The sequence below is a fragment of the Seriola aureovittata genome, chromosome 17 (assembly GCF_021018895.1).
Source record: "Seriola aureovittata isolate HTS-2021-v1 ecotype China chromosome 17, ASM2101889v1, whole genome shotgun sequence".
In the NCBI taxonomy this organism is placed as follows: Eukaryota; Metazoa; Chordata; class Actinopteri; order Carangiformes; family Carangidae; genus Seriola; species Seriola aureovittata.
The window spans coordinates 11,090,170-11,109,423 of NC_079380.1; the positions used below are offsets into that span (position 1 = coordinate 11,090,170).

General features: G+C 39.0%; 1 pseudogene; it reads left to right on the forward strand.

Moving 5' to 3' along the window:
- On the forward strand, positions 1–11,137 carry LOC130185258 (myosin heavy chain, fast skeletal muscle-like; annotated as a pseudogene).
- Positions 11,138–19,254: the final 8,117 nt, after the last annotated feature.

The window sequence follows — 19,254 nt, forward strand, 5'->3', positions numbered from 1 at the left end:
ATGAGCACAGACGCGGAGATGGAGCAGTATGGCGCTGCGGCCATTTTCCTCAGAAAACCGGAAAAGGAGAGAATTGAGGCCCAGACTGCTCCATTTGATGCCAAATCAGCCTTCTTTGTGGTTGATGCTGAGGAGATGTATGTCAAGGGTAAACTTGTGAAGAAAGAGGGTGGCAAAGCCACAGTTGAGACAGACGGGGGAAAGGTATGTGATTAATTATACAATTATACAGTAATTACACAATTTGAAATTAAAATTTTACTTTTTTAACCAAAACATCCCAATCTACTTGGATCTAAGACCTTTTTTTATGAAGATTTAATTGAAAAGATAGCTTAGTAAAGCAATTACTGAAGGAGGTAAGCTAAGTGAATAAATAGTTGTCCATCCATTTCATCAGATGCTAACTGTGAAAATGGATGTTATCTGAATGATAAAACTATATACAAAATACAAATATCTTTACAAAATACAAAATATCTTTGTAAAACAATTTCTTTGAAATATATTTCCTACTCAGATGGTCACTGTAAAAGAGGATGACATCCATCCAAGGAACCCCCCAAAGTTTGATAAGATGGAGGACATGGCCATGATGACCCACCTTAATGAGCCATCTGTGCTGTATAACCTCAAAGAGCGTTATGCATCATGGATGATCTACGTAAGTTTTTCATTTGATTGAACGGGTATACATGTAAATATCCTTTAGGTCTACAAGCATTCAAGTATTTTTTATTTTCTACTTTTACAGACTTACTCTGGGTTGTTCTGCGTTGTCGTGAATCCCTACAAGTGGCTTCCTGTGTATGATGCCACATGTGTAGGAGCATACAGAGGCAAGAAGAGGATTGAGGCACCACCCCACATCTTCTCCATCTCTGACAATGCCTATCAGTTCATGCTCACTGGTAAGGTCAACATTATTATTAAAGTTTCTAAATAAGAACTGAGAGACTTTATCTTAAACATAAGTTTATTGCAGCAGCTTTTTAAATTTACCTAAGATGACGAGTGTATGTTTGAATTTCAGATCGTGAGAACCAGTCTGTCCTGATTATGTGAGTATTACACAAACTGTCATACTAAATCTCAGTAAACTTTAGGATAAAGAAGCTGAGTCTTGACAATGTATCCCTTCTACGCTAGTGGAGAATCTGGTGCAGGAAAGACTGTCAACACCAAGCGTGTCATCCAGTACTTTGCAACAATTGCAGCTATTGGAGCAAAGAAAGCTGAACCATCACCTGGTAAAATGCAGGTAAAATATCTTATGAAGAATTTGACAGTTTGTTATTTATATTGTATGTTTTGGAGATTAACTTTATGTAACTCAAATCTTCTCTTGCAGGGCTCCCTTGAGGACCAAATTGTTGCAGCCAACCCTCTGCTCGAGGCCTATGGTAATGCCAAGACTGTGAGGAATGACAACTCCTCTCGTTTTGTGAGTAATACAGGAAATATATATATTTTTTGGTTTTGTTTAGTTTTTTTGTTCCCAAATTATACAAAACTTATCTTATTTCTATAATCTGTGTCTCTAGGGTAAATTCATCAGAATCCACTTTGGTTCCTCTGGAAAGCTGTCTTCAGCTGATATTGAAACATGTGAGTTCCAACCACAGAGTAATTCAATAATATTTAAATTTAACAATATCTGTGCAAAAACATGTGAGAATCTTTTGAGTTTTAGTATAGATATATGAGAATGGTCACATTTCCCTGAAGGAACAACCTTGTGTTTACACATTCAGAAAAGGCTTTGTTTCAGTATTTGGTTCGGAATGGGGAAGCTGATAAATAAAATAAGACATGGTAAGGTTTGCATAACCAGAGATTTGATTTTAAGTTTAAAGAAGACAAATTCTAATGTTATGTTAAAGCTTTTGCATGTAGTGTAGCTGTGACCAAGGTACTATATATGAGTGGGCAGCTTGCAAGTGATACATACAATCACACGGTAACTGCCTTCCTAACAGCACTTAACTACTATAGCACTATAACACATAGGGCTTATAATGACTATCATCAAATGAAGCTACATTTTGCATGTGCGTTTGTTTGTTTTTCGGAGTATGTACATTATGTGTGGAAATGTATTACACTTGTATTCCATGTTTTTAAATTCTCCAATTGAATGTATTGCTCTTAGATCTGCTGGAGAAGTCTCGTGTGACTTTCCAGTTGTCTGCTGAGAGGAGCTACCATATCTTCTATCAGCTGATGACAGGGCACAAGCCTGAGCTTCTGGGTATGTTAAAAGATGTCTTGAACTTAAAATTGTAACAATACTACAGACAGTATAAAAACATTTTTTGTGTTTGCTCTTCTAGAGGCTCTTTTGATCAGCACCAACCCCTATGACTTCCCATTGATCAGTCAGGGTGAAATCACTGTCGAAAGCATTGATGATGTGGAGGAGTTCATTGCAACAGATGTAAGATGACAAATGCAGGTACTTAGTATACTGAGGAAAATATGTCAAATACCAATAACTTTACTTCATTTACATTGCAGACCGCTATTGACATCTTGGGCTTCACTGCTGAGGAGAAGATAAACATCTACAAGCTCACTGGAGCTGTGATTCATCATGGCAACATGAAATTCAAGCAGAAGTAGCGTGAGGAGCAGGCTGAACCAGATGGCACTGAGGGTAATTATCAACATCATATTGCTCTCATCTAAGTTTTCTGATGTGGAAATACTATTCAAGTCCAAGCACTCATTGTCTTTCTTTCCATCAGACGCTGATAAAATTGCTTACCTTTTGGGCCTGAACTCAGCTGATATGCTGAAAGCTCTGTGCTACCCAAGAGTCAAGGTCGGAAATGAAATGGTGACCAAGGGGCAGACCGTTCCACAGGTAATGAAGAGAAAATGTAATTCCAGAAATATTTAATATAAAATAATGTGTTACTCTGGGGACTTTTCAATGCTAAAATCCCAATTTCTAGGTCAACAATTCCGTTATGGCTCTGTGCAAGTCTGTCTATGAGAAAATGTTCTTGTGGATGGTCATCCGTATCAATGAGATGCTGGACACAAAGCAGGCGAGATCATTCTTCATTGGAGTGTTGGATATTGCTGGATTTGAGATCTTTGATGTAAGTTTGAAAAAATATCAGAGCAATTTGAAAGTTTAACACAATATTGCAATGAAATTAAAGATCTTCCTGTAATTACAGTTCAACAGCTTGGAGCAACTCTGCATCAACTTCACCAATGAGAAACTGCAACAGTTTTTCAACCACCACATGTTTGTCCTGGAGCAAGAGGAGTACAAGAAAGAAGGCATTCAGTGGGAATTCATTGACTTCGGTATGGACTTGGCTGCCTGCATTGAGCTTATTGAGAAGGTAGGTAGCCATTCAGTTAAACGAGACTCATTTTTTCATGTGCAAATGGTTGCTTCGACAGTTTAAGTTTTAACATGAAGTGTAAATTCTTCTCAGCCAATGGGCATCTTCTCCATCCTTGAAGAGGAGTGCATGTTTCCCAAGGCGTCTGACACAACTTTCAAGAACAAGCTACATGATCAGCATCTTGGCAAAACCAAGGCCTTTGAGAAGCCAAAACCAGCAAAGGGCAAGGCTGAGGCTCACTTCTCCCTGGTGCACTATGCTGGTACAGTGGACTACAATATCAGTGGCTGGCTGGACAAGAACAAGGACCCCCTGAACAACTCAGTTGTTCAGCTCTACCAGAAGTCTTCAAACAAACTACTTTCCTTCCTTTATGCAGCTCATGCTGGCGCTGACGGTAAGAAATAAGAGTGAGCAGAGTAATCATAAACGCTAATATCCAGTGCAGATGGTGTGGACTATTCTTCTAGAATACTGCATTTATACTGCAGACAGTTATCTGTTGTATGAAAAATGCCCTATATTTTAATTTATTTTCCACTGATAATGTTACCACATACAGAGGAACATGGATAAAGAAGCATTTATTGTATGCTTTGAGCAGGTGATTGTGCAGTTTGTTGTACAGTTGTACAAGTTGTAGTACATTTGTAGTTATAGGTAAGACTTGCTTCAGGCCTGGTAATGGCTGGTAACTACTCACAATAGTGAGTAGAGCAATCAGAAACTCCAATATCCACTACATATGTTATGCATCATCCTACTAAACACCTTTGTAATCTAAGGATTTCTCTGTTAATGGCATAAGACAGTGAGCAGCACGGTTGAAATATCTCTTTTTAGTAAGCTATAAGCATCTGATGAATAAGTGCAGGTTACGATGTTACATCAGGTGCACTATTTGAAGTTATAGTTAAGATACTGTGTCCTTTCCACTTGGTTCAGGCCATAGCAAGATGATGATAGCCATTTTCAACAAAAAATAAAACTTAAGCAATTATAACACTATCATTTATTCAGTCTCATTAATAAGATTCAATGTTTTACAAAACAGAGGCTTCTGGCAGCGGCAAGAAGGGTGGTAAGAAGAAGGGTGGTTCCTTCCAGACTGTATCTGCTCTTTTCAGAGTATGTATTACTTCATACTTTTGTATAACAAGTACAAATCTCATATTCAAACAAAAATAATGTTTGACCTATCAACTCATGATGCTGATCCACAGGAGAACTTGGGCAAGCTGATGACCAACTTGAGGAGCACTCATCCTCACTTTGTGCGTTGCCTGATTCCCAATGAAACAAAGACCCCAGTTAAAAAGCGCACATTCCTGGCTTTTCCGTTATATATTACACACTGATACAAAGACATATTTCAAATCATATAAATTGCAACTTTCAGGTCTTATGGAGAACTTCTTGGTCATCCACCAGCTGAGGTGTAACGGTGTGCTGGAAGGCATCAGAATCTGCAGAAAGGGCTTCCCCAGCAGAATCCTCTATGGTGACTTCAAGCAGAGGTATGTACAGTATTCATTGTCAGACAGTCGTAATTTAAGTATAATTTATACTATAATTTCAGTATACGTATCAAAGTAATGGTAAACAAGACAGAAGTGAGGCAGATATAAATAACAACACTATCTCTTGCAGATACAAAGTTTTGAATGCCAGTGTCATCCCTGAGGGACAGTTCATTGACAACAAGAAAGCTTCAGAGAAGCTGCTGGGCTCCATTGATGTGGACCACACTCAGTACAAGTTCGGGCACACAAAGGTTCATTCTCACAACTTCATCACTAGTGTACTCTAGTATGCATGTTTGCTTCAATTACTTACTTTCATTCATTTTAATGAAAAAACACAGGTGTTCTTCAAAGCTGGTCTGCTGGGTGCCCTAGAGGAGATGAGAGATGAAAAACTGGCTACATTGGTGACCATGACTCAGGCTCTCTGCAGAGGATACCTCATGAGGAAGGAGTTTGTTAAGATGATGGAGAGGAGGTAGGATTTTCAAATAATACTCTGGACTGTACTGTCCAATTATATAAATATTTTTCCTAAATAGTTAGGGTCAGCATTTCAATGAAATCCCATTGAGGAAGTAATTACACAATATCTGTGATTATTTTTTCCAGGGAATCCATCTTCAGCATCCAGTACAATATCCGTTCATTCATGAATGTGAAAAATTGGCCATGGATGAACCTATACTTCAAGATCAAGCCTCTTTTGAAGAGTGCTGAGACTAAGAAGGAGCTCCAACAGATGAAGGAGAATTATGAGAAGATGCAATCAGACCTGGCTACTGCCCTGGCCAAGAAGAAGGAACTGGAGGAGAAGATGGTTTCCCTGCTGCAGGAGAAGAATGACCTGCAACTGCAAGTAGCAGCTGTGAGTAGAGAACAGAAATATAAGTGATATTGGGTCAATTGAAAAAAAAAACTATACAGTTGGATCCTTTTCAGTCAGATGTTCTGTGTGTGTCTTAATACTAATAATACCACATATATGCTCAAACTATAGGAAGTTGAGAACCTATCAGATGCTGAGGAAAGGTGTGAAGGGCTCATTAAGAGCAAGATCCAGCTTGAGGCCAAACTCAAAGAGACAACTGAGAGACTGGAGGTTGAAGAGGAAATCAATGCTGAGCTGACTGCCAAGAAGAGGAAGCTGGAGGATGAATGCTCTGAGCTGAAGAAGGACATTGATGACTTGGAGCTCACCTTGGCTAAAGTGGAGAAGGAGAAACATGCCAAAGAGAACAAGGTTCAGTTCATTTAAGTTGAAACTTAAATATATGTACATTCATTTTTTAGATATATGGTTGACATTAAAATGTGCCTTTCATACAATTTTCAGGTGAAAAACCTCACAGAGGAGATGGCATCTCAAGATGAGTCTATTGCCAAGTTAACCAAGGAGAAGAAGGCACTCCAAGAGGCCCACCAGCAAACACTGGATGATCTCCAGGCAGAGGAAGACAAAGTCAACACTCTGACCAAGGCCAAGACAAAGCTGGAACAGCAAGTGGACGATGTAAGTAAACAATTGCTTTGCGCCTCTTTCGTGATGTTTTATTGTTCAGTTATAATTGACAAGTGCTATGTCCTAGCTTGAGGGATCACTGGAGCAAGAGAAGAAGCTCCGCATGGACCTTGAGAGAGCCAAGAGGAAGCTTGAGGGAGATCTGAAACTGGCCCAGGAATCCATCATGGATCTGGAGAATGAGAAGCAGCAATCTGATGAGAAAATCAAGAAGTAGGTTTTTCTTTGTTTTAGCTTACCAATTCTCTTTTCAGCATCTCACACATTACACTACAACAACAGTATAAACTATGACAGTGAAAGCTTTCTTGGTCTCCCCAACTAGGAAAGACTTTGAGATAAGCCAGCTCCTCAGCAAGATTGAGGATGAACAGTCCCTGGGTGCTCAGCTTCAGAAGAAGATCAAGGAACTCCAGGTAACATTATTTTACATGTATTGTAAACTGAGTGGATCAAAAACAAAATGCTCTAGTCAACAAGCATTCCTGATGTTACTACCTTCAAATGTAGGCTCGCATTGAGGAGCTGGAGGAAGAGATTGAAGCTGAGAGGGCTGCTCGGGCTAAGGTTGAGAAGCAGAGGGCTGACCTCTCCAGGGAGCTGGAGGAGATCAGTGAGAGGCTTGAGGAAGCTGGTGGAGCAACAGCCGCTCAGATTGAGATGAACAAGAAACGTGAGGCTGAGTTCCAGAAGCTTCGTCGTGACCTTGAAGAGTCAACCCTGCAGCATGAAGCTACTGCAGCAGCTCTTCGCAAGAAGCAGGCTGACAGTGTTGCAGAGCTGGGAGAGCAGATTGACAACCTCCAGCGTGTCAAGCAGAAGCTGGAGAAGGAGAAGAGCGAGTACAAGATGGAGATTGATGACCTCTCCAGCAACATGGAGGCTGTCGCCAAAGCTAAGGTTAGTGGCTTGTTTATAAGTAACAGATATAAAAGCACATATACAACAATTGTTAGAAGAAATAAGAGTGTAGAGCGACTCACCCCTGTGCTTAAGTCACTACTGACAATTCAGTATGTATTCTAAATATATATCTTCTTTTTCATAGGGCAACTTGGAGAAAATGTGCAGAACTCTTGAGGACCAGCTGAGTGAACTCAAAGCCAAAAATGATGAGAATGTTCGCCAGTTGAATGACATTAATGGACAGAAGGCAAGACTGCAGACAGAGAATGGTGAGTCACTTTTAATAAAAAACTGGTCTGTGGTTGATGTTAAAAAAATCTGGAATTAATACATATGTGGTTATTACAGGTGAATTTTCTCGCCAGATTGAGGAGAAAGAAGCTCTTGTTTCCCAACTGACTAGGGGCAAGCAGGCCTTCACTCAACAGATTGATGAGCTCAAGAGACACATTGAGGAGGAAGTCAAGGTATTACAAACACTGTTTTCTCCATAAAAATAACATCAATTAAATAACGATTAAACAAGCATCTTGTGGAAGATACCAAGAAATATATAATATGATACCCCAACAACTAAATAACATGACATGTTTCAACTTGATGAAGTACTTATTGACACAATATTTTTCTGCTTCATTGGTAAGTTAAAATGTTTTGTCACGTTCAACAGGCCAAGAATGCCCTGGCCCATGGTGTTCAGTCAGCCCGCCGTGACTGTGACCTGCTCAGAGAGCAGTTTGAGGAGGAGCAGGAGGCCAAGGCTGAGCTGCAGCGAGGAATGTCCAAGGCCAACAGTGAGGTGGCTCAGTGGAGAACCAAATATGAGACTGATGCTATCCAGCGCACTGAGGAGCTGGAGGAGGCTAAGTACATGAATCATTTCAACTTTTTTATCAATAAATCAGTTTTTCAGCAATTTATTTACCCAACTAAACCAAGCAAATTCTTCTTCACTGCAGGAAAAAGCTTGCCCAACGCCTGCAGGACGCTGAGGAATCCATTGAGGCTGTCAACTCTAAGTGTGCCTCTTTGGAGAAGACCAAGCAGAGGCTGCAGGGTGAGGTGGAGGACCTCATGATTGATGTGGAGAGAGCAAATAGTCTGGCTGCCAACCTTGACAAGAAGCAGAAGAACTTTGATAAGGTAAATATTTCAACTGGAAATCAAAACCAACTTTATCTGAAGAACAGATACCTGAAGTAGTAACCAATCATTTAATTAACCTATACAAATCTAGGTCCTTGCAGAATGGAAACAGAAGTATGAGGAGGGCCAGGCAGAGCTGGAAGGAGCCCAGAAGGAGGCTCGCTCTCTCAGCACTGAACTGTTCAAGATGAAGAACTCTTATGAGGAGGCTCTGGGTCACCTGGAGACCATGAAGAGAGAGAACAAGAACCTGCAGCGTATGTCAACTGTTATCTACGTTTAATGCAAATAATAATTTATTACCAGCTGTGAGGTGTCTAACAATTGTGAACTTTATATTTCCTCTGTAGAGGAGATCTCAGACCTGACTGAACAGATTGGTGAGACTGGAAAGAGCATCCATGAGCTGGAGAAATCCAAGAAGACTGTGGAGACTGAGAAGTCTGAAATTCAGTCAGCGCTGGAGGAAGCTGAAGTAATACAGATCAAAATTATTGAACTGTATTTTCTGTTAAATCAATTTAGTTCATGTCTACTTCATGTATTTAACTATCCTTTCAAGCAAGTTTTATTAACATGTATGTTTAAAATAATCTCAGGGCACACTGGAGCATGAGGAGTCCAAGATTCTCCGTGTTCAGCTTGAGCTCAACCAGGTCAAGGGTGAGGTTGACAGGAAGCTGGCAGAGAAGGATGAGGAGATGGAGCAGATCAAGAGGAACAGCCAGAGGGTGATTGACTCCATGCAGAGCAATCTTGACTCAGAGGTCAGGAGCAGAAATGATGCCCTGAGAGTCAAGAAGAAGATGGAGGGAGACCTGAATGAGATGGAGATTCAGCTGAGCCATGCCAACAGGCAGGCTGCTGAAGCACAGAAACAACTGAGGAATGTCCAGGGACAGCTCAAGGTGAGCAATATTTTATTGCTAAATGAAAAAAATGTTGCAGAGGAAAGACAGTTAACTCCTTTCTTTTTTCATCCTTATCAAGATGCCCAACTGCACCTTGATGATGCTGTCAGAGGACAGGAAGACATGAAGGAGCAGGTTGTCATGGTGGAGCGCAGAAATGGCCTGATGATTGCTGAGATTGAGGAGCTGAGAGCCGCTCTGGAGCAGACAGAGAGAGGACGCAAAGTGGCTGAGCAGGAGTTGGTTGATGCTAGTGAGCGTGTCGGACTGCTTCACTCTCAGGTTTCTTTCCATTCATTCAGAATAAATTAGTGTTCTTGAAAATACATTATATACATTATATTAAACATGACTTGTCTTAAACATTCAGAAAACCAGTCTTCTGAACACCAAGAAGAAGATGGAGGCTGACCTTGTGCAAGTTCAGAGTGAAGTGGATGATTCTATTCAGGAAGCAAGAAAAATGCTGAGGAGAAGGCCAAAAAGGCCATCACTGATGTGAGTTTACATCTCAAGAAATGCTTAATGTGGTCTTCATTTATGTGTTCAACAAGTGCTGTGAAGGTTTTTTCAGATGAAAGTGTAATTAAAGACCAATTATAATTTCAGGCTGCCATGATGGCTGAGGAGCTGAAGAAGGAGCAGGATACCAGTGCTCACCTGGAGAGGATGAAGAAGAACCTGGAGGTCACAGTCAAGGACCTGCAGCATCGTCTGGATGAGGCTGAGAACCTCGCCATGAAGGGTGGCAAGAAGCAGCTCCAGAAACTGGAGTCCAGGGTATGAACTGTATATAGTATAGATGCTTGTTCTGTGACGTAAATCAGTCTTCCAATGGGTGAATAAATTCAGCTGTATTTTCTGCAGTGACATATTTTTGATAATTTTTATAAATCATCTATTATCCCATCAGGTGCGTGAGCTGGAATCTGAAGTTGAAGCTGAGCAGGGACGTGGAGCTGATGCTGTTAAAGGAGTCCGCAAATATGAGAGGAGAGTGAAGGAGCTGACCTACGAGGTAATTAATTTTACTAAAAACACACACACACACACACACACACACACACACACACACACACACACGCACACACACACACGCACACACACAGGCACACACACAGGCACACACACACACACACACACACACACACACACACACACACACGCGCACACACACACACGCACACAATAATACCATTAACTGTTTTGTAAATAAGTTAATGTAAATTTAAATCTATTCACAGGAGGAGCAGGCCAACAGTCACTTGTCCAGGTTTAGGAAAGTTCAGCATGAGCTGGAGGAAGCTCAGGAGCGCGCTGACATTGCTGAGTCCCAGGTCAACAAGATGAGAGCCAAGAGCCGTGATGTTGGAAAGGTAATAATTAAAAATGCAATAATATCTTACAAAAGTTTAAAGATGGGCAATACATTTTATTTGGGATCAGGAGTATTTGGTCCGTATATATGGTGTTGACAAATTGACATTCACATTCTACATGGCATGTAGAATGGCTTGTAGTGGCACATGTATACAACCACTTGTAGAATGACAGTCTTTGAACACCCATTTGAAGTTAAGTGAAAATTTCCAGTAACATTTTAAACCATAATTTCATTTCTCTTGTCTTTTTTTTCAGGGTGAGTCTGCTGAATAAGCGATTGCCTCCAAATGAAGCCATTTGACAGAGTTCATAAAATATGAGCCAACCGTCGAATTCTTTTTACACTGTAATGTTTCAATAAACATTTTGCGTATTACTCAATACTATTCACTCTGTGTATTTATTATTTTAATGTAATGTGTATTCTACAAAATGCTTTCAACACAGCAGCTATATTAAGTGGAGGTGAACCAATCTAAAAAGTTGCAGAAATCCTATCACATCAAATCCCTGCTAAATTGTTTAGTAACTGGTGATTGTATTTTTGAAATATATACATTTGATATGTTTGATTTCGTTTTGTTTTTTTGTCAATATCTGAAAAGATGATTTCTCAGTACAAGATGATGAAAACGTGTACAAATCAGACCAACAAGTCAACACTTTGTGCACAAAGGGCAGATCTGGTGCAGGGTACACCAAGTCTCTCACTGAATGACAAAACTTGAACTGCTTATATAGCATGTTGTTCTCTCTAATACACATCTGATAACCTCAAGACCTTTACCTCTATGTTTCACTTTTATGACTTCCACACTCCTAAAAAGGGGTGCATCACTAAATATCTTCTACAAACAACAATATAACCATAAAACCCAGATGTGTAATGGATCCTTTGACATCCTGCTAACCCCAACGGTCAGCAGTTTACCCAAGGTTCACATTCTTAACATCCTTAAACCAAAGTTGCCAACATGCAAAAACAAATACAACCTTACAATATCTATCTAACAGGGCAACAGGCCAGACAGCATCAGTGGGGAAGGCTATGCCATACACCAAAGAAACAAGGGGGTATATTAACTCCCCATCAAAGACAATGTCACAATTCTGCTCCTTCCCATAGCACAGCATCTCAAACACATAGTCACACAAATACATAGACCAACACAAACAAACACAAAAACAAACCAACAGTGTCAACTTTAACACAAACAAAGAAAATATCATGTCACACAACAAAAGAAATCGTACAACATATAACACAGATAAATAATAAAACCAGTTCTCGCATTCCAGGACAATACAGCATCACTATTACCTCAGCACTTATCTATTATAAACTGTATAACCCTATTTCAAATCAGTTATGTATAAGTAACATTGTGTGGTTTCCTTGCTGTGATCCACCAGAACCCTCAACACAATGGCCGCCAGTCTATCAAAAGGAAGGGGGACCGAATCTTATAGAATTGAGAGTGTTAGAGAACAAATGGCTAATGAGAACTTATATCACTCCAGTTAAATTAAATTAATATAATAGCAATATCCCAGATTTGTGTACAAAATTTACTGAGGTGAAGGGGACATTATTTCATTATGTTTGGCAATCCAGCAGAATAAAATTTGTGTGTGTGTGTGTGTGTGTGTGTGGGGGGGGGGGGGGGGTCAAAAAGGTAATAGAAAATATATCTAAAAAGACATTCCAATGAATCATGGGTTTTTTATTTTATTTTAGGGCTATACCCAAAAGAAGAAGTACGCCATAGTGAACAAATAATGATAGATATGTGTGTCCTACATGCTAAAAGATCAATCATAATGTTTTGGAAAAAGACTGACGGACCAAGTGTTGCATATTGGGTCAGACAAATGACTTTTTCCTTAGAAAGAGTGACTTATATACGAAAAGGGAAACAGGATAAGTTTGAAAAGGTTTGGGGACCATTTATTGCTCTTGTAAAATGCATGGATACAACAGACAAAGAGGAGTACTCCTTCATAGAAACCTCGCAGCAATGTGATTATGCTGAGCTCAACTTGGTGAAGATGAAGTATCTTTAATTATATTTCAATTTGTGTCTGGGATTTATGTGGTTTTGTCTGATAGGTTGTTCTTTGTGATTTTTTCTTTTGTGCCTCTGTGTGAGTTTTGGCTGATGAGGCACTTATCTGTTTGTTGTATATATATGTACATGCTTGTCTGGGTATAAAAAATGTTTGATAAACATATTGTTGAAAAAAAAAAGATATAATACCTTAATCATACACCTATGTCAAATATTCCATAGGTATTTTATCAAAAAAAATCCTATGCAACTCAGCTATTGTCAGAGGTTTGCAGTCTGTCCATTTCAGCAATATATTGTTTCTTATACAGAAAGCAAGGATATATAGAAGTCTTTTGAAAGGTATACTTTTAAGATGTGTGTCCGGCAGCCCAAACAATTGATACGCAGTGTCCTTATTCAGTTTAATGTTAACAATTAGACCCAGTCTATCCAAACACAATGAATGAATCTCCCCACCTCAGCATTACACTTCATACACAGTTCAGATTTATTGTGGTCCAATTCAAATCTAAGCTGGGGAGTGATTAATATATCTGATTTTGATGTAATGAGTCAACAATGTCTCTTGCAGTATAGAAGAAATACCAGACCTAACATATACCGTAGAGTTTGTTTAATTTCATCCATGTAACTCAGTATGTAACCTTATATGGTAGGTTTAATTGTATGGTTTAATCATAAATTGCCATAAATTGGCATGGCATATTAGTTAAATGTTACGCATTTAAGTTTACCAAAAAGCAAAACAAGATATCAAGTACAACAGTGTGTAGTTTCTTCCATGACCCAACTTCTAGTTTTTTCTTCTTCTATTGTCAATTCATTTTGAGAACAGGTCAACTTATTGAACATCACCGTGAGACTTTGACTTACAAAAACATAACATTCTGTATAAATACATAGATAAATCAACTGAAAGCAAACATCAACATGACATTGACTTCCCTTTATTACACAGTTTGAGTGTATTCACCCACTAACATGCCTGAATAACACCACATGCTCATCTGCACAGTAATCCTCATGCCAGCAGTTTCTGTAAGTACTGGTATCAAGAGCTAAGACAGGTAACCTAACAAAATCTAGTTTTACATACTATGGGTTGTGACCCAGAAAATAGTTAACCAATCAACAGTAAGTGTTTAAGAAAACCGGAAAATTAATTAAAATACTAATAATAATAACACAACTCTGAAAAGTTACTGCCGATTTCAGAAAATAATCTTTGAAACAACAGAACTATTGAACACCTACTAAGCATACTATTACATACCTTTAAGCCAAACAACTTATAAAATAAGAACAAAGATAACTAAGAACACTGTATTTAAAGAATTACAGAGACTGCATATACAGCTATATATACTAGTTCTGAACCAATTGCATTCCACAAAATTTATTTCAAGAATTTCCTGTCAGACGTAACACATGCTAAGTCAGTGGCTACACACATAATATAATCTGCAATGGAGAAGGTTGACAGCAGGTTCACAAAGAAATCAAGCATTACTCACTAAACTATACAATGAGGGAGCCATAATTCTTACTGGTGGTACTATTGGAGACTAGAAATCTCTGATGTGGATGTATACTGACACATGAGCCCAGACTTACAAATGCCTTTCTACTTTTGATCGGACTATATCACCTTACTGTCTTGGAAAATACTGTTTTCGCAGTCATCAGATGATTTACACATGCCAATTTTAAAATCTGATACTTTCTCCCAGCACATTGCACAGGCACAGCCATATACAGACAGGTGAAAAATTAAAAGAAAAATCTGAATAAATGAGTGGAGAGACATAAGAATGTAGAGGCCTCCAAGCAGGTGCACTGCATTGTACAATCAAGCAATTAAATCCAATCATGCTCTGTGGCATGTATAAAAATGCAGAGTTAACCCAGCAGATTTTGTATCAAGATGGCACAAGGAAAAGATGTACGTGATTTTTAAAGGGATTCATTGTTGGGGCACAGGTGACAGGAGCTTAGGTCACAAAGACTGCTCAGCTGGCTAGTGTTTCAATAGGAACATTGACTAAAGAGACATATGCATTTAGATCTACAGGAAAGTCATCCAAAAATAGGGTCAGAAATTGTGGTCAATGGCAAACATGATTGAGAATGTCAATGCAGGATGTGATCAGACTGTGTCAGTAGGAACAGTCTGTTGACATTTACATATAGAGGGATATTATAGTGGGGTTGCAGCTTAAAACCCCTAATTCCAAGAGAGTTCAATGGTGCAAAATCCATAGGAACTGATCAAGAGATGTGGAAAAAAGTGATATAGTCATACTTTTACCATATAATCGACAAGTCAAGTACATATGTTGCATACAACAAGAGAACGGTACAGGCCTGAACGCTTGACCCCTTCAGTCAGGGGATCCAGTAGCTCTGTTGTGTGTGGCATTTGCAGTTTGCTCTCCTGCAAATTAATACAAAGTTGTTCTGAGTGTTCACATTTATCCTATTATGAAAGATTTCTAGCCTGATGTGAGTGGTTCCTTCCAGGATGACAATGCCCCATCTATAGGGCACAAGGGGGTCACTGAATGTATGGAAAATAATGTGAATCATAGGCTATGGCTTTAACAGTCACCAGATCTCAGGCCAATTGAACGGCAGTCATAAAGAGGGAGATTTTGGACTGACATGCTAGACAGAGCTCTACACCATGATCATCAAAACACCAGATGAGGAAATATCTTTTGGAAAAATGGTGTTCCATCCCTCCAGTAGATTTTCAGCAGCTTTTAGAATCAATGTCAAGGCACAATGAAGCTGTTCTGATGGCACATTGTGGCCCAACACCTTCCTAAGACACTTTATGTGGGAAAATAGATACCAGCTAGAGTTCCCTTCTTCCAAGTACTTTTTAATCCATAGATAAATTAGACAGATTTATTTTTAAGGTAAAAAGTTAAATGACAAAAACCTGCGAAAATAAAGAAACATGACTAGGTCATACCCTAGTATGTGGCTGGACAACCTATTGTCAAATCCTGATTTGATAACTGCGACGTTGTCTGACAAAATCACCAAACACATAAAGGAAAGAGTAAGACTGAGCAGTGATTTCAGGTATATTTGCTTATGATCACTCAGACAGCCCAAATAGAACATGCTCAGAGCTAACAGCCTCTGTCTGGGATCCAGATGGAGTTTAGCCTTTGTTTACTCAAATTCCAGAACGTAACAGACTTTCATTAGAGGCAGGTCTTTATGTCTAACTCCCTTGGTTTGAGATATAGAAGTGGTCATAGCAGTTAGTGCGAAGCCTCGTTACCAATGACTTTTCTCTTTCCCTCCCTCTCTCCTGCTCTCTTTGATCAGTGTGTCTTAATTATTCATCTGCATCTTTTAGTCTTTAGTAATAATGATACATGTAATGAGCAGCTGGGAAACCAGAGCAGCTCGGAAAGCACTCCACTGACTAGAGGTGGAAGTACCATCACTCAGTCAGTCAGCAAGAAGTAGAGGGGAACAAGAAGTTATCCTGGGAACTACATTTCTGGAAATTGTACCTGAGCCCTGAAAGTTTTGTACAGAATAAATCTAATAAACATGCTTATTTTCATTAGAGAATTACACAAATTAAGTCAACAAGACAAAACACTATATTATTATAATACAAAATTTTCATTTTGATTAGGAATACATTTCTAAAATAAATACACCATTTTGCTGTTGCCAACATATCTGTCTGATAAATATATGCCTCTCTCTCTCTGCCAAACAGGAATCACTACTCCCTTACTTAGCTGTTTTTATTTTTGACCAAAGTAATACCTTGTGATCTGTTGGTAAGATGGTAAATAATAAGCCACTTCTGTCAACAACTGTCATCAAAGGGGATTCTGGCAATGATCCCAAACTTTAACATTTGCTTTGATCATGAGTCACCATATCATCCTCTGCCCTTAAAATCTGCCATTTTAACATTCTGCATGGCAAAAAATTAAGTGAATAGATAAAAAACAAAGCACCTGAACCTTAAATGTTGGTCTGGTTGTTATTTTTGGTTTTATTAAAATTGGTAACTCTCCTTATATTACATTCCCAAGAGGCATATGGCACTCCTCTAACATTAATGGAAAGGGCAGCAACGTGATTTGTATCAGATATCTGGGACATGTGCATCCTGCAACTATACACCAGTGACATTCTGACGCTTCTCCAACATTTAGACTCAGTACTGGCTGTGATATCAAAATTAAATGGACACAACTGCCTATCATAGGGAGTGTCAACTCAAATCTGATATTTAAATAAATTGCTGTATTTATGGGAACAAATGCTTCACAAACCATGCTGTGTACTCTTGCTATTTATTGTTGAGTAAATGAGTCAATTAAAGGTCCAGCATTTACAACTAAACATTAGGAAATACGTTACTAATATGATAATATTTTCATTTTCAAGCAACTGTAAAATAAATGTGCATTCAAAACCTTTATAGTTGATTCACAAGCATTTATGTAACAAAAAAAGGTATTGTAATTACTTTCATATTTATCATGCTGGACTGCCTATAAAATCATCTCTCTAAATTTTGGACTGCATTTTTTCCAGCATATTAAATCCAAAAGGTTACATTTTTACTATTGGACTCTAGAAATATTATATAGATACAAAAAGAATCATGCTTATCATTGTATAAGTGATGAACATATCACTATCAAGCAACAAGGTGACAAACACCCTGTACTTGACCAAACTGAGTAAGACACTTGTGCCGAGTAGGCACACTCGAGTATATAAAAGAAGCAGCTCTAGACACTGCACGAACTGACAGGCATCTGATATAGGTGAGTTTAGTCAAGTATTTAATGGTAATTGTATCCATTGCGGTTTCTAGATTTCAATTAATTACGTTCTTGCTGGGGTAATTAATAATTATAAATACATTTTACCATTAAATAAATGAACAAATTTTACGTTGTTGTTTTTTTTTAATTAGACTGACAATAGCCATATTCTCTTTTGTAGCATCTTGGGTTTACACAGTCATTTTCATTTGGGATCTAGGTAAATTGTTTACTACAGACATCTTCTGACAAAACACCTGCTTAAAACACTTGAGTGAGTCATAAGTGAGCAAATTATTTTAATATGTGAACTGATTTGAAATGTATTTTCAGTCTCCACTAAAGTGCGATCATGAGCACAGATGCGTAGACGGAGCAATATGGCCCGGCAGCCATCTACCTCCGGAAGCCAGAGGAGAGAATTGAGGCTCAGAACACTCTATTTGATGCCAAAACTGCCTACTTTGTGACTGATCCTGAGTAACTGCAAATGTAAACTCATCAAGAAAGAGGCTGGCAAAGCCATGGTTGAGACAGATGGAGGAAAGGTAAGTGAAAATTTGTTTAATTTGCAGGCTTTAGTTTTTGTCATCCTGATTAACACCAATGCACCATATCTTTATCTAAAATAATGCCTTGCAATGAGATTTAAACTTTTATACTTTCTTGTTTAATTAATCATGATACTCATGGCACTCTTTGTGGACTGTTAATCGTTTCGTTTTTTGCATTTTATTTATTTTATTCTGTTTTGCCAAGAATGCCCTGGCCCATGCTGTTCAGTCAGCACGCCATGACTGTGACCTGCTCAGAGAGCAGTTTGAGGAGGAGCAGGAGGCCAAGGCTGAGCTGCAGCGAGAAATGTCCAAGGCCAACAGTGAGGTGGCTCAGTGGAGAACCAAATATGAGACTGATGCTATCCAGCGCACTGAGGAGCTGGAGGAGGCCAAGTACATGAATCATTTCCACTTTTTAACAAATAAATGCGTTTTTAACTCAATATTTTACCATTCAATATTATTTTTGTATAATTAAATACAAACACATTGTTCTTCACTGCAGGAAAAAGCTTTCCAAGCACCTGCAGGACTATTCAGGATTGTCCAGGGACAGTTCAAGGTGACTGAAAAAAATGCTGAAGAAGAAAGACAGCTAACTCCCTTCCTTTTTCATCCTTATCAGGATGCCCAACTGCACCTTGATGATTCTGTCAGAGGACAGGAAGACATGAAAGAGCAGGTTGTCATGGTGGAGCGCAGAAATGGCCTGATGATTGCTGAGATTGAGGAGCTGAGAGCCGCTCTGGAGCAGACAGAGAGAGGACGCAAAGTGGCTGAGCAGGAGTCGGTTGATGCTAGTGAGCGTGTCGGACTGCTTCACTCTCAGGTTTCTTTCCATTCATTCAGAATAAACTAGTGTTCTTAAAAATACATTATATACATTATATTAAACATGACTTGTCTTAAACATTCAGAACACCAGTCTTCTGAACACCAAGAAGAAGCTGGAGGCTGACCTTGCGCAAGTTCAGAGTGAAGTGGATGATACTGTTCAGGAAGCAAGAAATGCTGAGGACAAGGCCAAAAAGGCCATCACTGATGTGAGTTTA